The sequence below is a fragment of the Perca fluviatilis genome, chromosome 6 (assembly GCF_010015445.1).
Source record: "Perca fluviatilis chromosome 6, GENO_Pfluv_1.0, whole genome shotgun sequence".
Taxonomy (NCBI): Eukaryota; Metazoa; Chordata; class Actinopteri; order Perciformes; family Percidae; genus Perca; species Perca fluviatilis.
In genome coordinates this window covers 5,180,591-5,194,086 of record NC_053117.1, presented here as the reverse complement: position 1 = coordinate 5,194,086, position 13,496 = coordinate 5,180,591, and the positions used below count along the sequence as shown (strand labels likewise).

Genomic DNA, 13,496 nt, shown 5'->3' with positions numbered 1-13,496 from the left:
AAATAATTGAATTATATTAGTTTACTGGTTAAAGTCCAAATGAGTGACTGCTGCTGTATGGTGCTCCCTATGATCGCCACCATTCCAATAGTGGTAATATTAGCTTATATTTAGTCAGGTTAGAAGTAATTACAATGATGGAGCAATGTAAAATACTTCCAAATAAATCACCATGCAGTCTTTCAAGAAAGAACATCAAGATGGAACTAAATAATTCAAACTGAACTATGCATTTTTTAAATGACAGAAGCAAAACTTTAACTAAATTATAGATTATATCTTTCCAATGTCTGAAAGTGGTAGATAACATGTGCGTCCTACATGCAGGTTAAAGTGTTGTGCACTGCTCAACACGCGACCATAATAACTCCAGGTATGCTGCATCCATCACAGATTCTGCAACAGTTTTGTGTGGAAAGGCTTTATCAGTTATGACTCTTAACTCCATAACCCTTAAATGGACAGAGATAACGCTGGCGTAAACACTCTTATCAGCTGATAAGAGCCTGTTGGTGGGACAGATCAGCAGTCCAGACGCATTTCGAAAAGACAGAATGTCTACACACTACACACAGAGATTTCCACAACTTCAACTCACAAGTTGGCTAAATATCAAAGAGAATACTGCTCTCTGTAAATAATCAGAAAATCCAGATCATGTAAAAGAAAAAAACCTGACAGGTATTGGAAAAAAAAAAACAACAAAAAAAAACACTGAGACTATTATCAGGAAAATTATAGGGTTAGGGCCAAACCCTAATTTGAACACTTCACACATCATGTTGGTATAAATGATGATAAGGAACGACTTTCTTACATTTTAATTTTCTTAAACCTCACCACAAATGATTGTATGTATTGATCACTACTGTGTACCACTGATCCATGTACTAAAGACTCCAGTTATGCTCAACAGCTGTAATACCATTAATTATTTTTTAACACTTAAAAATGATCTTATTAGCAGTCGAAGGAATTACAGTTTCTGGAAGTGCAACATTCACACTCTCTCCTGCGACTACACTTGATAACTTTGTCACCCTCACACGTACTTTAAAAAATGTTTAATTTCCTCTAATGTAATCTGAAATAATTATCAGCTCGAGACGACGTACGAGCCGCAAAAAGGCCCCTTTAACAAGTCCACCAAACACACACCCCTTAAAAGTAGCTATCATTCACCATGACATAATTAAAACACTGAAGATGAGATTGTGGGGTAAAGGAAATGAGCAAGTGATTAAAAAAAATGCTAGATGAAGAACTGTCTGAAACTTCCAATCGGTCTAGCTTTAGACTGTGTTCTTCAATCAGGTAAGAAAATGGCTCTTTAATGGAATGTCTGAGTAAAATCGTGCCGTGTTTCTTAATCAATATGCTATTGCTTTAGTATTGCTTTATATTATGGCTTATATTTTATATAGGATCTATTTACCTTGGTTATTAAAGAATTGTGATCAAGATATGTACTACCCAAAATAAACACGTCAGTGCTCTCTGATGTACTGTTTGTAAATTATCTCAGACATTTCCTTTTACTTAGCATCTAGTCTCGCATTGGCAGACCTTCCTCCACAGCTCTGCGGAGGAGGGTCGGGCTAGTCCACACAGCAAACGTGCGCTGGTTTATTGGTATTTCTTTAAACCAATCACAATCGACAGAGCCAGGGTGCAGCTGGAAATAGCCTCAGGAAGGAACTTGTTTTGGTGGAACATGTGGACGTTCAAAAGTAGTTTTAGTCGTGCAACAGAAAACTCAGATTGGACAGATAGTCTAGCTAGCTGTCTGGATTTACCCTGCAGAGATCTGAGGAGCAGTTAACCATAGTCCTCACAAATCCACCGGAGGTTAGAACGCCAACACAGAGACAGAGGAAGGGGACGGACATCCGGCCGAAATGAGGGACATCCGGCGGAATTCCCTGCGGCAACGGAGCAATCCCGAAGTGGAACACAGGCACTACCAGCACCTATACACATGCATTATGTATGGAGAGATGTCAGAGCGAGGGGGCTGCCCATGGTTAGGCACCCCCAGTTGCCCCGGTGCTTTGCTGAAGTGCACCTTAGTAGCACCCAGGAGGTTAACTTGCACCTTTCCAGCTACTCCATACTTGGTCCATGCAGGGACTTAAACTGGCGACCCTCCAGTTCCCAAGCCAAGTCCGCGACTGAGCTACCGCCGCCCAAACATCTGTGATTTTATAAAACTGTCAACATATCTATGAGGACCTAGTTAGCATGAGCAACGTTAGCCAAGACAGCTCATAAAGACAACTGCAGAAACTTGTTCAACAGAAAAACAATGCAAAGAGATCATTAGGCACCCAATGTGCTAAGTTAGCTCCTAGCTCACTATGAAACTAAGTGAAAATCAGGCCCCTCCTCCACACCCTCCAGCATCGCAGACCTTTGCATGGGGCCCCTTGGGCAGGGGTCAGCTGTACCCTTTGACCCCCCCCGCCCTGACAGCAGGTCTGGTTCTGAATGTTGTTTTCCATGTTAACAAGAAAAGAATTCTAGGTTAAACACTAAATTCAATTTTACACTTTCCTTGCACAGAATGGTAAAATAAAAATATTATTCTACATAGGTCGTGCATGTACGGACAGCTCTGATCCTAAAAAAATAGTTGTATCAATCTTAGAGACTCTCGTAATCATTGAACTTCGGACCGCATGTTACAGTCAATCTGTAGGACTTATTAGTGAGGAGCTGAAAATGGGGAGATTTTATGAGACAGAAACAGAAAGGAGGAGGTTTGTTTTTTAGAGAGATGAGGTCTAGCCGAGGAGTCAGGAGGTAGTTTGCAGTCAGAGAGTGGGAACTAGAGACAGCCAGAGTGCTCTCGGCTTTTTAATAGGAAGCAGATGCAACACATGTAATGAATCAGCTTCGGCTCGACGCGGCTTCCCTCTGATGTCTGAGCACCCGTCCTGCCCTTGGAAAACTTCTGGGACGTTATCTCATGCCTGCACAGCACACACTGCCAGTGAATTTCGAAGTAAGTGTTATGTGTTGGATAAAGGAGGGGAGGGAGAGGTAGGGGAGTTGAAGTGTGTGTGCTGGCATACTATATATATATATATATATATTCATATTCCAGCACATAGACACAGAGATTAATGCATACAGTATAGCAATGCATGTGCATGTAGTATTTGCTACAATACTTTGATACATTACATGTGTGTGCATTTGCATATACTACACATACTGTATACATGCATACGTACTATGACGTGTGTATCTATTGTATATGTAATGGACATTATATATATATATATATATATATATATATATATATCCCCATGTATAGCTAGCTACAGCTACAACAGCTATTGGCTATTAACATGCTGGTGTTAGCATGTTAACTAGCACAACCACTAGTATGTTAACCTGTATAACCTGTAACCTAGCAACTATTTAATGTTAACATGCCAACAACTTCTCTAACTGTCCTTGGCTTCTTGCCGCTCTCACCTTGATAAAGGCGGCGGTGGTGGTGGTGAGGTGAAAAATCTGATCTCTGCTGTCTGCAAACTCCCAAAACGTGGTCCACATAAAAACGCCCCAGAGTTTGAGAAGGAATTCAATCCAAAAAGAATGATGCCGTTGTCTTCGCCTTCCAGTGTGTTTTGAAGCTACGCTTGTTTACCCACCCAACATACAATGAGGCAGCCCTGTTTCTTCCATCTCAGACAATAGACATTTTTCACACCTGTCATCTCGACATGTGCCAGAAAAAGCACAGGTGTTATTGATAACACTAATAATGGCTGCATTCCATTTATGTGTTTCAGTTAATATTTAGGGTCTATGGTTACAGTCTTGACCCTGGTTTTGAGCATGCTGGCTTACAATCGATGGATAACTGGGAGAAGGTCCATCATTAATGTTGTTAGTTCCACCTTTTACTGCTATGAAAAGTCAAAATACATGCTGAAAAAAAATCTACCGAAATGGGTGTTGTCTAAACTTTCTGTACACAACTTCATTTTGCTGCAAAATGATTCCATGTAGTACTTAATGTAAATAGCGTAGAGTATCCTCACTGCATACCAGCTAACTCACTACAACCACCTGTTAAAGTCACACAGCTGTGCTGCCTGCAGGCTTTTTTGACCATTCAGAAAACTTAAATATTAGATTACTTAGTTTCTTTCATTTTCACATTTATGTTGTTTTCAGTGTATGTTACTTATATTTACAAAATGTTGATTAAAAACCCAAGGGAGCAAATAATCGAACACGTAAAGATGAATGTATCTTCAACAACCCTCTGGAATCAACATATCTCATTTTGTAATTTTCCTTTTCCCATTATCACAATATCTTACAACAAAAGATGGTAACACTATTTGAAGGAGAGTACATGGACTGACATGACACTGTCGTAACCCTGACGTGACACCTGTCATGAACATAAATGACAGTGAATGATAACAGCTATAAACATATGTGAAGACTTCATGACAGGATCGATGTCATCGTTATGACAGTGTCATGTCAGTCTTATGAACAGCCCTTCAAAGAAGTGGTACATGGCAGATTTTCCCTCTCCAATAAGATAACCCCCTCCCATAATGTCCAATATTATGTTCTAGACATAGTGTGGATTGAAGTGCCATATTGTGGCGGAGGTGAAATTGCAAATTAGGGTTGCTTTCCCTCCGAAAGAATTTAACCGATTTCCAAACGCATTTCTCAATTGTGGAATGCAATGGGAAAAAGTAGACGTTGACTACGAAACACAAAAAGAAAATCAGGTGGTTTACATATGCAAGCGCAATGTAACAATCACCCAAATCATAGTAATGAGCACAGACAAAACTGTCTTGGCACAGTCGTCCTCCTCACAATCCCTGCTAGCCAAGTCCCTTTTCCCAAGCACAGGATCACTGCTCTTTTGACTTGCAGCAAATTGTTAGATTGGTAGCGCATCACACTGCCGTCACAGTGGCTTTTATCTATCTCCATATGCAGGCCTGCATAAGGAATGTTTTAAATCCCTCTAATCCCAGATGCAGAAAGCATTCAGCTCACACACCTGACATGCAGAAATATGAAGGCTGCTGAGAATAATGGGAGGTCAGGAGAGACAGCGAGAAGACAGAGAGGAAAAATACAGGAGAAAGAAAGAATGGAAGAGACTGAAGGTGGGGGTGGAAGGATTGCAATGTGCACACTTAAAGGAGTTTGCACATGTCAGATATGGAAGAAATGAAGCAAGGATAGTTGGAACATTCAGAAGAGGAGAGAAGACGGAAGGAGAGAAAATAAACTACGCAGGAGGCCTCCTCCCTGTCATTTTGGGTGTTTGGCTGTGACATCTGCCTCTTTGCTGTCATTTCCATCACTCCAGCTTGGACCAGAAGAGATAGGTTGGTGGAGGAGATCGAGGTGGAGAAAGAGGAGGAGGGGGAGAAGGAAGGAGAAGAGCAGATAAGATGAGAGGATTCTACAGCTTTGGGTTGGTATGGAAATCAGGTCTTGGAAAAAAAAAAAAAGAAAAAAGAAAAAGAAACGATGAAAAGCAGATGGAATCAGCCGTTGACATGACAGCATCCAGCCTTGGGAGCGCAGATCTACTGCTTGTGCAATTACATGGCTGCATTTGCATCTATATGATCCCTCAAAACGCTGTCATGTGTGGGGATTTGAGCCTCGCTATCTGCCAGTGCCTGTGCACTATTATGTGTGCACGGTGTGTGTGTGTGCGTGTGTGTGCTAGCATATTCACAACATTCGATGATCTGACAGACATTGCTTGTCACTACATAAAATGAGGATGCAGTTGGTAGAAGAGGATCATGTCCATTGTGTTAATGGGGATAATAGTAATTTAATAAGCGTACGGGCGGGTTCAATATTGAGTCTAATTGGCAAGGCCCCTCCGATAAAGCTGCCTCCTGTATCCCCCCCCCACCCCAATGACTGGGAACACATGGAATAGTCCAGGGGATAAACAAAGTCCAATGGTAAATCTGTGGCACTTCAAAGTGCAGGAAGTTAACATGACTTAATTAAATGGTGGCTTAATGAGTAGGCCAATTCTTGTTGTGGGACTGAGTGATGCCACTTGCTGTTTCCCACCTGAATGATATTGTGCTATTAAAATGATATGTTAAAGTAATAATCTTGAAGATTTTTATTTAAATAAATGTCTCGTTAAGTCATTATCTATCGCCGAATGAGGCATCACAATGGTGATTAAGCCTATGGTCCACGATTGAAAGCCTTTGCATTACTGTAGTATTGAGAACTGACTGTCTAAGTCTGCATTCCTGGGAGGAATCACCAGCACTGCTATTACTGAAAGTGCAAATTTCTAATTAAACAATTGCAAAAGACAAAAATGTAATAGTTAGTTTTTCCCCTGGATGGACAAAAATCTTCCATGGACAATTGGCGACTGCTGAAGTGAAAACGTAAAGAATTTTCCATTTTTTCCAATTGTTTTTATACAACACATCTGTCTTGTGTCTAACAGATTTGGATGGCCTTGGATGATTTATTTTGAAACTCTTAGCCCTGAAGATTTTGTGTCGTTTGACAACAACCTCAACATGGATAAATACTTTGTACTCCATTCTCATTTGTTAATGGTTACCCACTTTTTTCTTGAACACAGCACGGGGTACCTTAAAACGCTGCTGTGGTCATCACATCTTATATTAGGGATATGAGGAAAACCAAAGATGACCCACATTCAAAACGCGCTGTCTCACTGTTGTGTTCATCTCTGCATGCACTCGCCATGCCATTCTTTCAGCAGCAGCAAACACTTATGCGTTAAGCTGGCTACACACTGGCTGCGTGGCGTGAGCGTGTCAGCTGCGTAGCATGTCCGTTTTTATTTCAGCTCCCATGTTAACAGGTTAGAGCTTGCACACTGCCTGCGTGAGCCGCGCCGAAAACACGCGCATGCTAGAAATAGAACTGACGCCTATTTTTCACGCGACACGCGAGCATGTTGGAAGCATACATATTCATAAATGACATTTTGATGTTTGAAAGTCTCTAGGTTTTGACATAAATGCAGATATAAATGTAATTTAAAATAAATAATTATAGATTTTCAAATATTGCACCTGTCAATACAGAATTAAATATCCTGTAGCCTATTTTGCCAACAATACTGCTGAAGTTGTCTTTGCTGTAATCAGATCAGTATATATTTATGTTTAATATGAAGTATACTGCTGCTTGAGTTCAGTAATCAATGGGAAACATACATGTGTCCAGACAAGGCTAGAAGCAGCAGACACGTTTCTGGTGTACAAAGACATTGAAAACGCCACGCAGCCGCCACGCAACTGACACGCAACAGAAACATCACGCTCACGCCACGCAGCCAGTGTGTAGCCGGCCTTACAGTATGCAGAACGACTTCTAGCACCCAAGAAAACGCACTTCTGTCTCCTTCATGTATAAAGGCTTTGTTTGAGCTTGTGTGTGAGTTGGTGAGAGTATGTACACGTGCATGAGCCACTTTGGCAGCACCACTTGATGGCAGTAACACACTATATGAGTAAAGTATACTCACAAACACACACACGTGGAGTCGCAGTTGTATAAAACACAATATCGACTGTAACCATTGAAATGACTGCCACAGGCTCGCAGCAGATGAACTACCTGGCAGAAAAAGGAGGAGGATGAGTACGGAAAGGGAGGTCAGCGGTGAATGTGGAAATGACAGGAGGATATCGGGAGGCTAATTGTCTTGAGGAGCGGCCTGGGCGACCTTGGCAGGGTGAGAAGTCAGGGGCTTTGGCTTCCCAGGGCACAGCACTGCCAGGGTAATTGTGCCACGATCTTGACCTCGCATTGCTTAAACTCGCCCTCCATTCTCTCTCTCTCCATCACTCTCTCTTTCCCTCGCTGAAGTTGAAGAGGAGCTGGGATCTGCTCGCCGCTCTAATGATGTCAGCTCCCCAGAGGAGGCGTCTGTCTGCTGAATCTCAACAGCTAGCCTTCAAAGGCTGGGTCTGGCCCAGGAGCTGGGAGGGAGGCCTGGAGTATGGTGGAGGAGAATGTGTTCACAACTGCAACCCAAACAACCGGCACTCCTAAAGGAGGCCACGAAGCTCCTCACTCTGCTACTGTTAATAAGGGCTCTCAATCAGTCAAAACACACACTCAGGGAGGTAGCAGGAGTCAGGATCATCATGCAAATATAAGATAACAATGTGCATATTAAAGATTAGTACGCCAACTTGCAGCATTAAATGGCAAGTTAGCTATTATCTAAAAGCAACACTTAGTTTGGGGAGTCCTGATCTCAAGAATCCAAAATACTTAAAAGAATCAGAACTTGAAACCGTGCAAATTTAAACATCTCAATGGGACAGTAAACTGTCTGTAAACCGAAACTACACTAAAACACAAATTGGTCTGTGATGTTTATATTGCTATTGATTCAGCTTCACTACTATTTGACTGGCTGTTGACCATATGATACTCATAATTCTGTAAAGAAAAAGAAAACATTTGTTAATCAAGGATGCGTTTTTCTATAGTGCATGATCTCACAGTAGTTTGACGTGGACTTTAATGCACCCTTGCTATTCACTATTTACATTCTACCTTTAGGACTCACCTGGGGTTATGTCCTCTCCTACACAGCTGTTTTATTATTTACCTTTTTTTGAATCATTATTTTTTGGGGCTTGCTGGCCTTTATTTGATAGGATAGCTGAAGACAGGAAAGGGGGGCGAGAGAGAAGGGGGACGACATGCAGGAAAGGGCCACAGGTCAGACTCAAACCCGGCCACTGTGGACTGAGCCTTAGTAAAAGCTTTTCTGTGTAACGCTACAATTTTTTTATTTGGCTTTTCTGTGCAAATAAATAAGTGATAGTACAAGCTACAAAATCCATGTCCACTGCTATGCTGATGACACAACTGTGTAAAATTAATATCCCAGCCTGAACTTAAATATATGTCGGTCCGACATTTGAACTACACAAGGCAAGAAGATTAGTAGCAGAGGTAAAACAAAGGAATGTTTATGGACCAAAACTAGCGCCTCTAGCAATATGATCTATTATCATGTACATGCGGCTACTGCAATATGTCTCAGACGCTGGAGTGTGATTGATCTGCCCCAGGGCCTTTCTGGTGTTGTTGAACTAGGATTATATTTTATTCAAATCACATTTACCCCCACCTGCCAGCTGGCCAGGCCTCTATCTATAGAGACCACATTTGGCCTTAAATCAATACCAAAGCGGTGGTGAAAGGAAAGGGCTGAACGACAGAGCGAGGAAGTCTGATTCTGCTTGACATTTACCTGGGCTGTGCTATGTCAACAATCAAGCAACCCTGGATTGCTGCTAAACACTCTGCTGCAACACGGCCAAGTCACAGGCCTAATACCGGCACTCACCTAACGGATGACTATGAATATGGTTTTTCTGAGTCCAGTACTGATGGTTTATGCATTCAAGATGCATCAGGACCCCCAAGGAAGTAACATTATGTGAATACATTTCAAAAACAACAAACTGTATTGGCACTTTACCCCAAGTATGACACAGATGCACACACTATCATGACTGGTTGTTGCTAGATACTCACCCACTTTTGGAGACACCCAGCAGCCATCTTAAAGCTTAGAACCACTTTACATTACGTCTACATATTGAATTTCATCAAAGGGAGGGAGACAATGAGGCCAAATCACATAACTCTAGGCCGGCAGTAGTGTGAGGAAAACGACTCCCAAAAGACTCCACTCCCCCTCTACCTCCAGCATTACCTCTCTGTGATTTCTATTACACTGCTGTTCAATGAATTTCTGCTAGAACCATTGCCACAAAGATAGGAGATATAGTCAATTTGCCTGTCTACTTGACCTTCCAGGGATGGAAAGGCTTTCCTCCACTCTCTTTCATTCTTTCTCCATGGTTTTATATTGCAGCAGCTGCAAGGCCAGAGAACATGTCTGTCTTGCATTTCACTGTTGAGCTAAGTAACTTGGATTGTGACATCTTATGGCAATCAAAAAGCACAAGAGGACACCATCTGGGCACAGTTATGCACACAGTTGTGTTCTGTTTAGCAAACACAATGGCCACGTTTTCACTGAGGATACATGTGTATGATTACTGCAAGTGTATTTTTTACCTGAGGTGCAGTCTTTGACAACAGAGGCCTTCTATTGAAGGCAGATGTGATGACCTGACCAAAATGAGGACACAGAGGGGTATTTCCAAAGCAAAATATCACATTATCTCATGAACCACAATAGACTTGTGCTGTATCTTTAAGACAAATACCACCATTATGCCAATTAATGGAATCTATCCATTCAAGGCACATTTTTCATTTAGTCACATTAAGAAATAGTGAATGGTTTAGGCAAAGAATACATTTTTTTAAAGGGACAATGCACAGCTCCTTAGCAGTACCAGAGTAAGCTATAAGCTAATTCTCATCTGCGAAATTATGGTATTGGTCTGGTTGTATAAATTAACGTGAAAAAAAGAACATTTACTGATCACATTTTTGCATATCTCTGCATACACAAAGGAAGTGGTGCAAGGTCAAACAGGTATGAGCCTAATTAGACAGCTTCACCTCACCTTTGTGCCGAAGAGCAGCGGTGCCAAAACAAGATCAGACTACATTGTACTTACAACATGGCACAGAACACATAGTGTCGCGGATAAGGCACAGAATACAGCTTGGATTAAAGTGAATTGGACTCCAAAGAGATGTGACATGGTAGAGCATGTTGCAGGCCAGGTTAAATGCCTGCATTAGTCTTGTCTTAACCTTTTAGCAGCAATGTTCTCTCTTCAAGGACAAATGTCTGAAATCACTCTGACCATCTGACCAGGTCCCACAGTGTAAAGTGCTAAATGGAAAAGCAAGGCCAGTCTTATTAAGGTCCGTTCCCAACATCTCAAGAGTTTCTAACTGGCAGAGTGGAGAGCTGTACATCCGACCTAAACTTAATAGTTTTCCATGGTGTGCACTGTATTCGTTCTTTATGGAAACCTATAACCAGCCCAAATAACCCAAAAAAAACGGTTGCTTTGAAAATACATTGTTAAATATGCAGAATGGCAGAATGTTGGAGCTATGAGGAGGCATTATTATGTGGAACTATTGTATCTAACAATGTTAAAAAAGAATGTTATTATCTTGCTGGAGTGACTTGAGAAGTTTCTATGGATGCTTTGACATGTTTAGTCTGGGCTGCCAATGGAATAAGTGCTGTGCGTCCAAGCTGACTACAGCTGCCGTCCTCTGCAAAAGAGTAAGCTATGGACTTTATTTAGCCACCTCTTGAGACTGCAGATATTCAAAAGAAAATGTGTAGAATATTCTGGTTACTACTTAACATCAGTTAAGGTTCATTATGGCTGGATATACTGTATGCCCAATAAACCAGGTGTGAGTCCATGGGACTTTCATTCATAAGCCTTTGTTTTCTTTTAACTGGACAGGCTGAAGCTAAACACACCAAATGGAATAATGCTGCGAAATAAAACTTCCACTACAGTTTGGACCAAAGAAAACAATCTGCTGATCTCCTTCCTACCCTTTGTCCCACAGCTCTATCTCCAAAGCCCTAAGCGAATATTACAAATTACCCCCTTGTGCAAACACTCCTGATAAATGGAGCTGGGAGGCCAGCCCTTAGGGAGCTAACAAAGCAAACATGACATGGCACATTGCTCTACATCTCCATCCTCAGTGTGTTTTTACAGGGATGTGAACGCCTAGTCGTCTGGGTCAGATCGATGGCACATCGAGGCCTGCTTAGCAGCATTTACACTGCAGTGAGAGGCAAAATGTCAAGAGATCTTCCTCTCTGGTTTCTGACGTGGTAATACTCAAAGACCGGTGTCAGTGTCCAGTATATATCAGGCTGTTGCAAAACAGAGAATACTCATGTTATAAACATATAGCCATGATAGCCTATGACAGTAATACAAATGTTGCAAACAAATGTTGCAATGTTCAAAATACTGTATGATATTAAGATGCTTTGTTAGACTACTGTGTCTGTTTTGAGTTTTAATAGATACCAATTTTCAAATGTCAGTCAACTAGTCAATACAGACATCCAGGTGTTCAAATTTGTTTATTATTAGGATAAACCCCTTGGGTGGGGTACAGTGAGTGAGCTGATGACAGTGAATCAATCAGTGATATTATAATTACATGTATTCAGGTTAAAAAACTCACTTAAGCATAGTAAAATAATTTTTACATTTGGGTTACTAATATATATACTTTGCTGGGTTTTGTTTAATTTGGGACACTGACTCTTCTCTAACAAACAGGTTACAAACAAACAAAGATGTGATAGTCATCATTTTATCATAGTCTTACGGTCTAATCTCTATAAGAATGTTTACTTCTAGCTTGTTCTATCTGACAGGCATCTGCTGGTGTAACCAGCATAACCAACTGACGCCATAAAAACAATGGGGTCTATAAATAAAGTCTGGTCTGTTCTAGACTAGTTTGATCTTATCTGGTCCAGTATGATCCTGCATGGCTTGGTCTGATATACTTTGACCTGATCTTATCTCATCTGGTTTCCCTGCATGTAATAATGCAGAAGGCAGCCCGAAGGAGGTGGCCAAGTACAATGCCAAAAGCAAACAAGCACCAAAAATAATTTCCAGAGCTATCATATCTATATTATATCTAACTGCTATTGACAATCATTTTTAACTGCATCTGTTTGGTCCCAAATTCAGAAATTAATGACAGTAGATGTAATGGATAACTGCAGATGTCAACAGCTTTTTTAAAGTCGGTGCAGCACATTATATAAAGATCATGTCATCATGGTAAGCTTTGAGTTCTCAATTTCAAATTCTATTCATATATATATATATATATATATATATATATATATATATATATATATATATATATATATATATATGTGTGTGTGTGTGTGTGTGTGTGTGTGTGTGTGTGTGTGTGTGTGTGTGTGTGTGTGTGTGACCAGTTTGTATCCGGTGTCTCTTTCTTGTAAATTCATGCCTAGTGTGCTTCACTCTCATCTGGCCTTGGTTGACTTTCTGGTGTGGCATGTGATGAGTGACAGCGTGGGACCAGCCTATGTCAACTCCATAAGATAACACTTCCAGCAGTATACCAGCGGTTCAGAGTCTGAGGAAAGATACATCATACCTGTAAGCTGAGGAGAAACAGGCTTTTCCAGGCTTATAGAGGCTTCTGTAGGCTTACAGCTGGCAGCCGAGTGCTTTCTTTTACAGTACTATCACGGGTAGGTCAACAGTTAACAGAAAAAATAACAACAAGGTAGAGTAAACCTTTCACAAAGCATAAATAAGCATACACCAGTATGCCCGAGAAAATCTAAACATGAAAACCCACATAACTGAATATTGTTCTACTAATAGTCCAGATCTTTTTCAGATATGGCAGCAGCCACTCAGGGGATTTCCATGTTTCTTGACCAGCTGTTTCTGGTATGCAGCTTTGTAAATTCATGA

At 41.1% G+C, this 13,496-nt stretch overlaps 1 protein-coding gene across 13 annotated transcripts in view; it reads right to left on the bottom strand.

Annotated features, from left to right (window-relative positions):
- The window catches only part of fbrsl1 (fibrosin-like 1), a 317,636-nt gene that overhangs the window by 176,782 nt on the left and 127,358 nt on the right, over positions 1-13,496 (bottom strand). The window lies entirely within an intron of this gene.